The 16360-nt window shown below is 41.1% G+C and overlaps 1 pseudogene; it reads left to right on the forward strand.

Annotated features, from left to right (window-relative positions):
* The first annotated feature begins 13999 nt into the window (after window positions 1-13999).
* The window catches only part of LOC102843965, a 12942-nt pseudogene continuing 10581 nt past the window's right edge, over window positions 14000-16360 (forward strand).

The raw sequence follows: 16360 nt of genomic DNA on the forward strand, positions 1-16360 counted from the left end.
GACTGTTCTTGCTTTATGCTTAAAAAGAACACAAGTATTCAGGGATTCTTATTCTGCTCAGTGTTAGCCATATCCATTATGATCCATAGAATCAAATGTCTGTATGAAGTCAATACAACTTAAGTAAACATCTTTATGGTATTCTATGCTTTCTGTCAAGATCCATCAAACAGTAGCAATGCTATCTCTCCTTCCATGACCTCTTCTGAATCCATCTTGAATTTCTGCAAGTTCCCTGTCAATGTACTGTTCTAGTAATTTAAAAATAATATTTAGCAAGACTTTTCTTGCATATTATAATAATGATTTGTTGTTGTTGATTGCCTTCGAGTTACACAAGACTCATAGCGACCCTATGAACAAAAGGCTTGAAGCCCCTCTACAACTATCAACATTTATCAAAGTTCATAGAGTTTCTAGAGGCATGTTATTTAGGATAGTGTTCAATAATTTGCACACTTTGTTGAATCATCTTTACTTCGGAATGGGAATAAATGTACTGTTTCAGCCATTTTTTCCTAATTGGCTCGGAGATGGGAAGATGAGGGTGTGACTTCCTAGAGAACATATTTTATTGAGACTAGAAGTGGCAGTAGAGCACGTGGAAGAGCATACAAAAGCAAAAGCATAAGAAAACCTATACTTGAGAGAGGCTATATTTGCCCCTGGTTCCCATTAAGGAAAGAAGATTAAAACAGCACTAAATGAAGGGTTGAGGGTAAAGGGAAGTTTGCTTAGTGTGAGGATTTTTCAAGGGGCCTAAGAGAAATTTGAAAAGAATGTGAAGAGGAATAGGTGAGGAGAAGGAAGCACAGAGAAGTATGGCAACTCATCCATTCATTTATTTTTCAATTGGCAAATACTGAGTACTTATTCTGAAGAGCTCTCCTGACATAGTGGTTAAATTGCCTGGCTGCTACCCAAAAGGTGTGCAGTTCAAACCTACAAGGAACTCTACCAGGGAAAGATTTGGCAGTTGACTTCCGTAAAGATTTAAAGAAGCCTTGAAAGGTCTATGGAGCAGTCCTACAGATCAATAGTAATTGGAATCCACTAGTTGGCAGTGAATTTTAGAAGGATGGAGTAGTACTTACTTTAGACCAGAAAAATGGTGGTGAACAAGACTGACAAATTTTCCAATCTCATGGAAATTACATTGTATGAGGAATGTTGTTCTGTGCTGTCGAGTTGCTTGTGATTAATAGCGACCCTATATACAATAGCCTTAAACCCTCCTCTATCCTGTGCCAATCTAATTGTCTCTTACACACCTACCCCCATTGCCCCAGTCACTGAATCAATCCATCTCATCGAGGGTCTTCCTCTCTTACACTGTCCCTCCCCTTCCCAAAGCATGATGTCTTTCTCCAAGGACCGGTCCCTCCTTACAACATGTCCAAAGTATGTCAGACGAAGCCTCAGAATCCTTGCCTCCAAGGAGCACCCGGGTTTAACCCTCTCCAGGATGAATCTGTTTGTTTTCTTAGCAGTCCATGGTACACTCAATACTCTTCTCCAGCACCACAGGTCAAAGGCATCAATTCTTCTTCTATCCTCCCTAGTCATTGTCCAACTCTCTGACATATAACAAGTGATTGCAAAGACCATGGCCTGTATCAGACGCACCTTAGTCTCCAGAGTGACACCATTGTTCTTCAGTACTTTGGAGAGCCCTAATAGCAAACTTTCCCATCGCTATATGTCTTTTAATTTCCTGGCTGCTGGTGCCAAGAGTGTTGTGGAGCCAAGCAAACTAAAGCTGTGAACAATCTCAATCTCTTCACCATCCATCCTGATGTTGCCAATTGGTCCAGTGGTGAGAATCTTTGTTTTCTTGATATTGAGCCTCAATCCATATTGAAGGCTGCAGTCCTTTATCTTCTGCAGCAAGCACTTCAGGTCCTCTTCAGTTTCAGCAATCAGGGTTGTGTCATCTGCATAAAGCAGATTGTTCATAGATCTTCTACCAATCCTGATGCCACACTTCTCCTTATAGAGCCCAGCCTCCCGGATAATCTGTTCTGCATACAGGTTGAAAAGTTATGGAGATAGGACATACTCCTGGTGTACACCCTTCCCAATTTTGAACTATACAGTGTCTCCTTGCTCTGTTCTGACAATTGCCTCTTGATCGAAGTATAAGTTTCTCATTAGCACAATCAAGTGTTCTGGGCTTCCCATTCTTCTCAGAGTCAGCCACAGTATGTTATGATCCACCAAGTCATACACCCTTGCGTAATCAATGAAACACAGACATTCTTCCAGTATTCCGTGCTTTCAGCTAAGATCCATCTAACATTAGCTATAATATCTCTAGTACCACGACCCCTTCTAAACTCAGCCTGGACTTCTGGTAGTTCTCTGTTGATGTGCTGTTCTAGTCGTTTTTGGATAATCTTGAGGAGAATCTTGCTTGCATGTGAAATCAATGATATTGTTAATATAGTTTCCACACTCTGCTGGGTCACCCTTCTTTGGAATGGGAACAGATAGAGATCTCTACGTGCTATAAAGAATGGAAAACAGGATGAAATAGAGAGTGACATGGGGAGGATCCTATAGGTTGCAGGCCAGGAAGAATCTCACTGAGAGAGTGATATGAGCGGAGTAGGAGGTGAACTTCTAGGTAATGGATACAGCACCTGCAAAGGCATAGGAATGTGGGAAATAATCGATGCACCTGGAGGGTCTTGTGTCATAAGATAACACTCTGGCTACCACCCAACATGGATGAGCACCACACAGGTTATTCAGAGAATGAGGCCTAGCAGTCTTGAGGGTATGGACAGAGACTTGGGATCAGAGCAATTACATTTCTGAAGGAATAGTAATCTTTGACAGATGAGGCTTGAGTCTCTCTCTGGAAGGAGTTGGAGCTGGTCAGTGTATTGGGCTCTGTGGAAAGGCTTCAAACTCTGAGCCAGATCCATGCATCAGCACACAGCCATGCATCTTCATTTGCATGTTGCTATTGGTTATTTTCCTGTGTTAGCTAGGTATAACAGAACCCGTATGATTTGCAAAAGCTAAAACATTTACTCTCGGACTCTTTAAAGAAAACTTTGTCACATCCTGTTCTAAACTGTGGCGAACAGAGTCCTTAGGTGGCTCAGGGCTGGCCTGTACATGCTAAGTAAGACGGTAAGGGATCCAACTTCCTGTTCTCTAAAGCCAGATCTGCAAAAAGAGAAAGTTCCTCTCAGGTCCCATACATTTTATTAGTCTTAAACCATTAACATGTATGTCGTAGTATGCTTTGAATTCAGGTGACTCTTCCATATGGGTGTAGATCTGGCCCAAGTCTGGCATTCTGTGTCCATAGGCTCTATTCTTGCTACTAGTATCTTTGCACATCACAGTAGTGTTAAATAGCTCTGTTGCCACCTAATAAAACTCTGGTGCTTTCATTTAACCTTTAGAATCTACTAAATTTGGAAGCAGGAGTGGCATCCACTTTTTAAACAACATGCCTCTGGAAACTATGAACCTTGAGAAATGATGATAGTTGTAGAGGGGCTTCAGTCCTTTTGCTCACAGAGTTGCTAAGAGTCATGCTCGACTCGACGGCAATCAACAACACATGTGGCCCTAGCACACCATTCCAGCCTTCCTTTCTACCTTTAGCTACATATGCTTCAGCCACCTTGAACTACTTGCCATTTTCCAAACAAGCTTTCTCTACTTTGGTGCCTGAATCATTTTGGGACCTGTTATCACATTAGAAGGGAGCTCTGGTGGGAATCCTTAGGGAATTACACTGCTAACCTGAAGGCCACACCTCTCTGCAGTTTGAATCCACTAGTGACTCTGTGGGAGAAAGATGGGCAATCTCCTTCCATGGGATTTACAGCTCAGAAACCAATGGAGGGTCAGCTATGCGTTAGTTCTGATTCAATGGACGATGATGGTTTGTTCTCTTTTAAATATCACATCAGCCTCCTGGCTGGTGATCTGGGTTCTTGTTTTGTATACCATCAGCCTATCAGTCATTACCGTGGAGTGAGAGCTGACTCATATATGACTCTCGAGCAGGTTGTCAGAGACAGTAAATCACACAGGAGGACATTGTCCATTTTTCTCCTTCAGTCTGCTGGTGGATTTCAATTTCCAGAGAGGCACTACCTTTGGGTTTGCAGTGCCATTCCTGTGGACTATGCCACCAGAGCCCCCTGTGGTATCAGGTTTTAAACTTTATTAGAGTAAGTACCATATCTCACTCATTTTTCTACAACTAGTAAGGCTGACTCATAGGAGGGAGTTAATGATTATTGAGTTAGGTATCCCTGTGATGTCTAGCATTGTTTTTTAAAAAATTCATTTGGCACTCGAAAGGTTCTATTGATTAATTTAAGGGTCAAGGGTCCACTGTGTAATTTTTGTATTTGCATCACTTAATTGCGATGGGAAAGTTGGCTCTCAGGAATCACTTCAAAATACTGAAGAGCAACGATGGCAGTTTGAAGACTAAGGTGCACCTGGCCATGATCTTTTCAATCACTTTTCAGAAGGGCATGGTCTTTTCAATTACTTGCTGTGCATTGGAGAGCTAGATGGTGAATAAAATGACAGAAGAAGAATTGATGCCTTTGAGTTGTGGTGTTGGAGAAGAATCCTGAATATCCTGTGCACTGACAAAAGAACAAACAAGTCTGTCTTAGAGAAAGTGCAGTCAGGGTACTCCTAGGAGTCAAGGATGGTGGAGTTTCATCCCTCATATTTTGGGCAGAGCATCATGCTTGGAAAGGTGGAAGGTCATCAAAAGAGAAGAGTTCCAATGAGATGGATAGATACTGTGACTGTAGCAATGGGCTCAAATGTATCAGAGAAAATGAGGATGGCACAGGATAGGACAGCATCTGTTTTTCATGGGATTACTAGGAGTTGTATTCAACTCAAAGATACCTAACAACAACATTCATTTAATACCTGAAACAGAATAAATGAATAAAGCTGATGATTGGATAGATGAATGAATGATTGCAAATATATCAATTACATAAGAAGAAAGTTTCCTCGTAGTATCTTGGGATTGCTGACTTTTGTATGATAGATCTGGAATTCCAAAAGTTGGCATTTCTTAATGGTAAGCTTGATGTTTCAGTAAATTGCTACCAGGTAAATAAAGATACTTGGGTTGTGGCTCCTGGTCTAAGTCCTTCTCTTATCTCTAGTACTGACTCGTTCTAGTTGTGGTCTAGTCATGACAGCCCCTTGTCTGTCAGGGCAGCGCTGTGCTCTATACAACTTCCTGTGACTGAATTTTTGTGGATCACCAGACATAGTACTTCTATAGTACCTCTAGGTAGACTCAAACAACCAATATTTAGGTTTGCACCAAGGGACTATACTTCCTATCAGTGAGATTGAGTTCAAGGGAGTATAAAATGTATTTGACTAATTGAAGGCTGACTCTGTGACTACCATGTTGATAAATTCTCTATATGCATTATCTTATTCATATTGTAGTACTTCATCAACAAATGAAGATACTGAAAACTATGCTCCATCTATAGTACTAAGGTTGACTCTATTTTGAAGAGGCAGCTCTTCTCTAGTTGTATTTTGAGGAACATTCAACTTGAGGAATCATATTCTGTCACCATAGCAGACCATACTCCACTGCCCTTCATAAAGTTTTTAGGAGCGAAGTTTTCAGAAGACCACAGGTCCTTCTTCTTAGTCTATGAGCTCCACTGAAATGTGCCCACTATGGGTTATCCCGCTGGTATTTCAAATACTATTGGCATAGCTTCCTGCATCACAGTAATACCAATGCTACCAAAATACAGCAAACTGTTACATGAGTGGTAGCCTTATTTAATAGTCATCACCAATCTGTGATACAGACTTTAAAACACCCACACCTACACACATACACACACTCCCCTCTATTATGAAAAAAATATGTTCTCACTTCTTCTACATATATAGCTAGGGTGAAATTGTTGAGTTACATGCTAATTACATATTTTATATTTTGAGAAACTACTTTTTGGAGTACTCTACTGTTTTAATTCCCATCCATAATGTATGTGGGTTCTGATTTCTCCATATCCTTGCTGACTCTTATAATTTGTCTTATTTATGATTGCCACTTTAATCACTTTAGGTGGATGATAAAGGATATCTAATTACAAGAGTTTTCTTTTTTTCTCGTTGTGTACCATCAAATTGGATCCAACTGGCACAGGAGAAGACTGCCCCTCCTTCTCCAGCAGAGCATCTGGTGGATTTGAACCACGTGCCTTTGGGATTGCAGCACAGCTTCTTGCCACTAGGCCACCAGAGTTCCCTTCTAATTATGATTTTGACTTTCATTTCCCTGATGATTGATGATGAGAATCTTTTTATGTGCCTATTGGCCATTCATATCACTTATTTTGAGAAATGTATACTGATACAAAGTGACTATTTTAAGATTGGTGATTTAACTTTATATTATTAAATTGTAGGACTGCAAAGGCATTTGATGTGTGGATCACAACAAATTGTGGCTAACTTTGAGAAGAATGGGATTCCTAAAACACTTAATTGTGCTCATGAGAAACTTATACTTGGACCAGGAAGCAGTAGTCAGAACAGAGTAGGGAAACACTGCATGATTCAGTATTAGGAAAAGTGTGCATCAAGGATGCATCCTACCTCCATGCCTTTTCAATCTATATGTAGAACAGATCATTGAAGAGGAAGGACTTTATGAGGAGGAATGTGGTATCAGGATTGGAGGAAGACTTATCAACAATCTGCACTTTGCAGATGATACACCTTACTTGCTGAAGCTGAGGAGGACCTGAAGCGGATGCTGCAGGTCAAGGACTGTAGTCTTCAATATGGATTGGATTTATGCTCAATATCAAGGAAACAAAGAGTCTCTCACTGGGCCAATTGGTAGCTTCACGATAAACAGAGAAGAGATTGAGATTGTTAACAACTTCAGCTTGCTTGGTTTCACAATCAACATTCTTGGTACCAGCAGTCAGGAAATCAAAAGACGAAATGCACTGGTAAAGTCTGCTGTCAAAGGTCACTCTAGAGTACTGAAGAGCAAAGGTATTAGTCTGGAGACTAAGGTGCACCAGAACCAGGCCATGGCCTTTGCATTTACTTGCTGTGCATCATAGAGCTGAACTAAGGATGAGGTGAACTAAGTTGTGGTGTTGGAAAAGAGTGTTGAATATACCATGGACTGCCAGGAGAACAAACAGGTCTGTCCTGGAGAGGGTGAAAACAAGCTTCTTCGTGGAGGCAAGGATTTTGAAGCTCTATCCCACATACTTTGGGTACATGGCCAGGAGGGACTTAACCTTGGAGAAGAACATTATATTCAGAAGGGTGGAGGCACAGTGTAGGATAGGAAGATCCAGGATGAGATAGATTGACTCAGGGACTTGAGAAATGGAATTAGGTCTGTTGGAGAGATGAGAGTGGCTCAGGACAGGGCAGAGTTTAGAAATGTTGTACAGAAGATAGCTATGAGTATCAGGCAACTGGATGACATATAACAACATCAAGAAGAAGACTTCCTCTGCCTTAACAGATACATGATTTGCAAATACTTCCTCGCAGCCTATGACTTGTCGTTTCACTGTCTTGTGATTGTTTCATTTTTAAACTTAATGATTATGTTAAAATTATACCAAAATGAATTGGCAGATACAGAAGAATTTCATGAAACAACATATGAGCAAGAGCCTGAGGTGATGAAGGAAGAAGTTCAAGCTGCTTTGAAAGAATTGGCAAAAAATAAGGCTCCATGAATTGATGGTATACCAACTGACGTATTTCAGCTCACAGATGCTGTGCTAGAAGTGTTCACCAAGTTGTGTCAAGAAAACTGGAGGACACCCACTTGGCCAACTGACTGGAACAGATCTATATTTGTTCCCATTCCAAAGAAAGGTGATCGACAGTGTGGAAATTACCGAGCATTATTATTGATATCACATGCAAGAAAGATTCTGCAGAAGATTATCCAAAAACGACTAGAACAGCACATCAGCAGAGAACTGCCTGAAGCGCAGGCTGAGTTTAGAAGGGGTTGTGGTACTATGGATGTTGTAGCTAATGTTAGATGGATCTTGGCTGAACGCAGGGAGTACCAGAAGAATGTCTATGTGTGTTTCATTGATTATACAAAGGCATTTGACTGCGTGGTTCACAACAAACTGTCACTAACTTTAGAGGTATGGGAATTCCAGAACACTTGATCATGCTAATGTGAAACCTATACTTGAACCAGGAGGCAGACATTTAGAACAGAGCAAGGAAACACCTCATGGTTCAAAATCGGGAAGGGTGTGCGTCAAGGATGTGTTCTATCTCCACACCTTTTCAATCTATATGCAGAACAGGTTATCTGGGAAGCTGGGCTGTATGAGGAGAAATGTGGCATCAGGATTGGAGGAAGATTCATCAACAATCTACGTTATGCAGATGACACAATCCTGCTTGCTGTAACTGAGGAGGACCTGAAGCTCTTGCTGCAGAAGGTCAAGGACTGCAGGCTTCAATATGGATTGAGGCTCAATATCAAGAAAACAAAGATTCTCACCACTGGGCCAACTGACATCATCATAATGGGTGGTGAAGGGATTGAGATTGTTAACAGCTTTAGTTTGCTTGGCTCCACTAGTCAACACTCTTGGCACCAGCAGCCAGGAAATCAAAAGATGTATTGCAATTGAAAGTCTGCTATACTGAAGAGCAAGGATGTCACTCTGGAGACTAAGATGTGCCTGATACAGTCCATTGTCTTAGCAATCACTTGCTCTGCGTCAGAGAGCTGGACAATGACTAGGGATGACAGAAGAATTGATGCCTTTGAGCTGTGGTGTTGGAGAAGAGTATTGAATATTCCATGGACTGCTAAGAAAATGAACAGATTCCCGCTAGAGAGGGTTAAACCAGGCTTCTCCTTGGAGGCAAGGATTCTGAAGCTTCATCTGACATACTTTGGACATGTTGCAAGGAGGGACCAATGCTTGGGAGGGTGGAGGGACAGTGCAGGAGAGGAAGTCCCTCTATGAGCTGGATTGATTCAGTGACTGGAGTAATTGGGGTAGGAGTGTTTGAGACAGTGAGATTGCCACAGGATAGAACAGAGTTTAGGGCTGTTGTACATATGTTCGCTATGAGTCGCAGGTGACTCGACGGCACATAACAGCAGCAACAACATACATAATAAGCCTTTCCCATTTCAATTAATGTTTTATTTTGAAATGCAAATATTCTGTGTGGGTTTTTTATTTTATTTTGATGATATGACATTTGCCTGGCTTTTTTCTTATATAATTGTGCTTTTGGTGTTGCATTTGAGAAACCATTGCCTAATACATGAACACAAATATTTACTCCTATGTTTTTCTTCTGGAAGCTTTATAGTTTTGTTTTAGCTCTTACATTTAGACCTTGGATTAATTTTTAGTTGACTTTTGTGCATATTGTTGGATGCAGTTCCAAATTAATTTTTTCCCTTGCATTTGGATATCTATTACGGCTTGAGAACTTTTATTGAAAAGATAGTTTCTTTCCTATTGAATTTTTTTAAACAAATCTTCTGTTTATTTTAATGAAACCAGTATAATGTTCACTTGAAACCAATATCCCAGGCCAAATACTATAAATAAAATTTAAAATCACAGTGTTCTGTTGTGTACATTTATGCATGAATAAGTTTATTAACTATTAATGAAATTTAGCACTTTTCTGGGATCTTCTGGAAAGAATTTTGTTTTAACCATGAAATACTGTCTTTTCAGTGGTGTCATCTTGGGTGTTGGTGGTTAATCTCACCATATGTCATCATGACTCCAACTTAGTAGTTTAGACTCTTCCTTTTGGTCCAGACTCTCACATTTTAAAGGTTGCTACAAGATAAGGAAAGGTGTTTTTCCATAGTTCATGCTCTGAAAAACTTTTGGATCCCACCCAGTGTCATAATCCAGGAGTGAAGCAATCACATGCTAGGACTTCAGGGCCAGTTGGAAGGTCATTTGAACACTTGCACTGGTTGACCTTATTTACCCCAGAAGCCTGAAAATGCACAGTCCTGGAAAAAGTACCTGTCTGTGCACACATGCAATTATTAAGAAGAAGGTGTATAGAGGGGGCATGATCCCCCAAATTGGTGCAATGTAGTAATAATGAGCATTAGCATTAACAATGCCTAAAACAACACAACAACAACAATAAAGTTAGATGACAGTTTTCAGTTTTGTTTTGAACACCGCATTGCAAAAGAACTGTTAGGGCTGGGGGGAAAAAGATATCTAAACTGCTACATCACCCAGGCTTTGTTCCTGATAAACTTCAATCACATCTTCTTCCACCATTCCTGGTTCTTTTGGAGTGTGATAATATCAGCAATTTTCTGACCTTCACAGAGAAACCTGAGTGAATTCATCGGAACTCCCTCTTTTGACAGTATAGACCTTGAATTGTGTTGTCATTTGTTTTCACCTTGAAGTGAATATCCCTGTTATGCTGTCCAATGACTCAGAGTTTGATTTATTCTCCTTCTTTCTTACCTCCCAAGTCCTTTATTGAAGATTTTGCCTCCTCGTCAGACCTGGTTTCAGTTTGGGGCTCTATGCATAGCAGTGACCCCACACAGGCAGAATTTCTGTCTGGGGCTGATCTCCCATGGAATTTTCTTGGTACTTTTTTGAAGCTAATAACTATCTTTTTGACTTATATTATCATTTACATTTTGTTTACTGGGAATCTCCTAACTCTTTAAATATACTTGATTGTAATTTTAATCACTGCATACTATTTCCCCCACTGGAGACAGAATTTGACTAGTTTTTTTAAAATTTTTATTATTAATGGATATTTGCAGCTATGTATAATTTTGAGACTTGCCACATCAGCAGACAAAGATCCTCTACTGAGTGAAAGTTTATTCCATTCATGTCATTAAAATGAGTGTCTTCTAACCTGAGAGATTCATATTACAGCATTATGTTGAACAATATTCTTCTGCTATTCATAAGATATTAGAGGCTTGTTACTTCAGAAGTGGATGGCCAGTCCTGCTTCTTAGTTTATTTTAGTCTAGAAGCTTCCCTGAAACTTGCCCACCATGGGTAACCCTGCTGTCTTTAAAATACCAGTGGCATTGCTTCTAGCATCACAAAAACAGACAAACCTCTATAATACAGCAAACCAGCATTCACGTGGTGAATAACAGAGAAAAGTAGGAATTTCAGAATGTTCAATTGTACTCTTATTTAATCTGTACATAGACCAAGAAACAGTCATTCAAACAGAACAAGGAGATACTGTATGGTTTAAAAATAGCAGAAATTTGTGTCAGTGTTGTATCCTACTCCATACCTATTTAATCTGTATGCTGAGTAAATAATATGAGAAGCTAGGTTATATGACGAGGAATGTGACAGCAGGATTGGAAGAAGACTCATCCACAACCAGCATTATGAGGTAAGACACAACCGTGCTTGCAGAAGGAGAATACTTGAAGCACTAATAGCAGAAGATCAAAGATTATAACCTTCAATATGGTTTACAGCACAAAATCAAGAAAACAAAACTCTTCATCACTGGACCAATAAGCAACATCATGCTAGAGGAAGGAAAGTTGTTAAAGATTTAATTTCATTTGGATCCACAATTAATACCCATAGTAGAAGCAGTTGAGAGATGAAAAGATGTGTTGCATTTGGCAAATCCGTTTTCAAGGACCTCTTTAAAGTGCTAGATACATTGTTGTTATTGTTAGGTGCCATCGAGTAAGACTCATAGCAATCCTACAAACCACTGATCTGAGCACTGTCGTAGTCTATGCCATCCTCACAATCTCTGACACACTCAAGCCCACTGGTGCAGTCACAGTGTCAATCCACCTGGGTGAGGGTCTTCCTCTCTTTCACGGTCCCTCTACCTTTCCTAGCATGATGTCCCTCCCCAAGAAATAACCTCACCTAACAACATGCACAAAGTATGGGAGACGAAGCTTCATCATCTTGGCTGTACTTTCTCGAAGTTTAATGACAAAGTTTATTTGATCCAAGTCATGATATTTTCAGTTGCTTCACCTGAGTGTGCATGTTGGACAATAAGGAAGACAGAACAGGAATCAGTGCCTTTGAGTTGTGATGCTGATGAAGAGTATTGAATATACCATAGACTGCCAAAAGAACAAACAAGTCTATTTTGGAGGAAATGCACCCAGGGTGCTCCTGAAAGGCAAAGATGGTGAAAGTCTGTCTTACGCACTTTGAGTATGCAGTCAGAAGGAGCTAGTCTTTGGAAAAAGACATCATGCTGGGAAAAATGAAGAGTCCGAGAAAGAGAGGAAGACCTTCAACAAGATGGATTGACACAGTAACTGAAACATTGAGTTTCAACATGGTGGAGAGTGTGAGAATAGCGTAGCGTACTGAAAAGTTTTAATCTAGTGTTCATAGGGTTGCTATAAGTTGTAGTCAACTTGATGGCAACTAACAATGACTTGTACTTTCTTCTGAAAGTCATGTTGTCTCATGTGTTAGGGGGTTTTTACATTTTCTCTTACTTTTAGGTGTTCTTTCTCCTTCCTCTCCTTTCCATTATGGAAACCACTTTCCTAACCCAAATCTAACATCAAACTCTGTTTGCTAGCCTCTCATCTCTGACATCTTCCCATAATTTTCCAGACTTAATGATATTCTCTGGTCTGTGTTTTCCAGGCATTGCATAGGCTTATAATTTTGTATTTTTGTCTTGTACTGTAATTATTGGTCATATATTTTTTATTCTTAATCTATTATAAATTCTTTGAGGTCAGCATCTACATTTGTGGTGCAATAGATTGCTTCTTTAATGGACTTTCTAGCCATGGCCTTATAACTCCTATCAAAAGATTGGATGGAACTGTGCATACAAGGTGCTTGTGGCCAAGTAAGGGAATTGGACATGTTGCTAATAGTACAAATATGGTGCATGGGACCATGTAAGGGTATATTTTCTCTGTTAAATTTAATCAGACACCAGAAAGGGTGAAGCCAAGACTGCTTTTGGAGAACCTGTTAAGATCAGATGGATGCCTGAAGCAGACTTGAATATCTGGTACCTGAGTAATCTCACCTTGAGGACTATTTGCCTTAATGAAAAACTGTTAAGGACAGTTTTGGACTGGTAATATGATTGAGAAGGGGATGTTATCCGTCAAGCATTAAAGAATTTGTGCAAATAAGGTGTACAGAACCCTAACAAGGTGATTGATTTTTTGCCATCCTGCTAGGCTTAAAATGAGCTTGTCCTAAAGGTGAAAAAGCGGAACCTCACTACCACCAAGAAAGAAGAGCTAGGAGTGGAGTCTGTGCTTTGGACTTGACATCTCTACACTGAGAACTTCCTGGACTCAAGAGACAGAGCTATAACCCTGAGATGACAGGTGACAGGAAGCAGTGGCAGGGAAACTGGGATAGAAGAGGTTGCAGAACCCTGAGGCTAGGGAGAGATGGGAGTGAGGTTCCTCAGGGCACTTGGTGGAGCCTAACTTGCCAACTCCAGAGCTCCAGAGCTGAGCACCTTTCAGGTGAGGCTTACTGGCGGAGACATGTGCCCGTCGGAACTTATCAGTGGAGCTTTCTAACATTTACCTGGAACAGGCAAGAGACCAGGGTGCCTAAAGAGGCCCAAGGTACCAAAGGAGCCAAGATGCTGAGAGAGACCTGCCTGTGGGCACAGCTGAGAATCTATCCTGACCAAAGAAATGTTTCCTGAGTTTCCCCTGATCCTGAATTGTAACCTGTTATTTCACTAAGGAACTGTGTTACTATTAAGTATTGTCTGGGAGTTCTGCAAGGCTCTTGTATCAAATTACTTTCTTCTTCTTCTCCCCCCCTCTCCAAATTGTCTTTTTGAACCCAGCAGAGAAGTACAGTACCATGGGAAGGATGGCTGGTATTAGAATTCATAAAAAGATTGAGAGAAAAGGGATAAAAGGGACATTGCCCTCCACCTGGCAGCAATAACTCTCAAGTTGCTGATTCCGATGAAGATTCTCCTTCCTTGTCATGGACAGATTACCCAGAAAATCAAGGTGAGTGCGAGTTTACATGTGCTTTCTTACTATAGGGAGAAGTTTCACATGTTTCTCACCACATCAAATATAGGGTGAAATTTTTCTGTGATGAAAAAACCCATGAAACTATTCCCTGCTGTTGTTGTATGCTAGCGAGTTGGAACTGACTCATATTTGAGGCTCAAGCAAGTTTTTTCAAAGGCTTTAAATCACATAGGAGAATATTGCCCATCTTTCTTTCTTGGAGTACCTGGTGGATTCGAACTGTGTGCCTTAGGATTGGCAGTGCAATGTCTTCACTACAGGTTACTAAATAACATGCGTAAGACTATGCGTTCCTTTTTTACTGGGCTCTAGGTGGCCTAGTGGGAGAAGGATGGGCAATCTCCTCCCATGCGGTTAACTGCCTCTGAAAACCCACTGGAGGGTCAGCTATGGGTCAGTTGTGAATCTATGGTATGCAACAACAACAACAACAACAACAACAGTAACAGTGGCCTAGGAGTAAGAAGCTGCTTTGCAATCCCAAAGGCATGAGCTTCTAATCCACCTGCTGCTCTGCTGGAGAAGGATGGGCAGGCTCCTCCTGTGTGATTTGTTGTTGTTGTTGTTATGTACCATCGAGTTGCTTGCGACTCATAGTGACCCTATGTACAACAGCCCTAAACTCCGCTCTGTCCTGTGCCAATCGCACTGTCTCTGACACTCCCATCCCAATTATCCCAGTCACTGAGTCAATCCACCTCATAGAGGAATTTCCTCTCCTGTGCTGTCCCTCTACCCTCCCAAGCATGATGTCCTTCTCCAAGGACCTGTCTCTCCTCACAACATGTCTGAAGTATGTTAGACGGAGCCTCAGAATCCTTGCCTCCAAGGAGCCACCCAGTTAAACCCTTTCCAGGACAAATCTGTTTGTTTTCCTAGAAGTCCATGGTATTCTCAATACTCTTCTCCAGCACCACAGCTCAAAGGCATCAATTCTCCTTCTATCCTCCTTGGTCATTGTCCGACTCTCTGATGCATAACAAGTGACTGCCTCAGAAAACCCTGCAGAGGGTCAACTATGGGTTAATTCCAACTCGACTGTACTCAGCAGCAACAACACCATCCCAGTCACAGATTCTAAATTTGAAAAGAGGCCTTGATCCTGTAGGAAGGTTCTATTGGGATGGGAGAAAGACAAATGCTAGCCATACTTAGAATCTTTGATGTGTGTGTGTGTGTAAGTAAAATTGTTTAGTATAGATTAGCAAATAAATACAACAGGGTCAATGCTTACCCTTACCCTGCCTTACTGGCTAATCTGACACTGCCCCTTGTAAAATTAGAGGAAGTCAGATGCTGCTGTCACCATCCCACTCCATTTTTGTAACATTTAATCTATCTTGATCACCACTTGTCTGTCAGTTTTCCATATTGTGGTGGCTTATGTGTTGCTATGATTTTGGAAGCTATGCCAATATTTCAGATGCCCTTAGGATCACCCAGAATGGACAGGCTTCAGCAGAGCTTCCAGGCTAAGATCAAGACTGGCCATCACTTCTGAAATAACAGACCCTTAAAAAACCCTGTGATAACGTTGGTGCCTTGTCTGGTATAGTGCCAGAAGATGAGCCCCTCAGGTTGAAGGCACTGAAGATGCTACTGGTGAAGAGCTGCCTCTTCAAAGTAGGGCCTACCTTCATGACGTGGACAAAGTAAAGTTCTAACCTAGTGAATGAAGCTCTTATCTTCATTTGCTGAGGTGGCAAGACTCAAAAAGGAAGAGAAGCAACTGAAAACATCCATTAATAATTGAAACATAGAGGGGAGCTCTGGTGGCCTAGTGGCAAGAAGCTGTACTGCAGTCCCAGAGGTGGTGGTTGTTGTTGTTATGTGCTGTTGAGTTGCTTGCGACTCATAGCGACCCTATGTACAAAAGCCCTAAACTCTGTTCTGTCCTGTGCCAATCTCATTGTCTCCGACACACTCATCCCGATTGCCCCAGTCACCGAATCAATGCATCTTATAGAGAGCCTTCCCCTCCTATGCCTGCCCTCCACCCTCCCAAGCATGATGTCTTTCTCCAAGGACCAGTCTCTCCTTACAACATAACCAAAGTATGTCAGACGAAGCCTCAGAATCCTTGCCTCCAAGAAGCAGCCTGGTTTAACCCTAAGATGAATCTGTTTGTTTTCTTAGCAGTCCATGATACCCTCAATACTCTTCTCCAACACCACAGCTCAAAGGCAACAATTCTGCTATGCTCCTTGGTCATTTCCAACTCTCTGATGCATAACATGTGATTGCCAAGACCATGGCCTGTATCAGACACACCTTAGTCTCCAGAGA

This window comes from Elephantulus edwardii, unplaced genomic scaffold (genome assembly GCF_000299155.1).
Source record: "Elephantulus edwardii isolate Elephantulus edwardi_28Jun2011 unplaced genomic scaffold, EleEdw1.0 scaffold00096, whole genome shotgun sequence".
Lineage (NCBI taxonomy): Eukaryota > Metazoa > Chordata > Mammalia > Macroscelidea > Macroscelididae > Elephantulus > Elephantulus edwardii.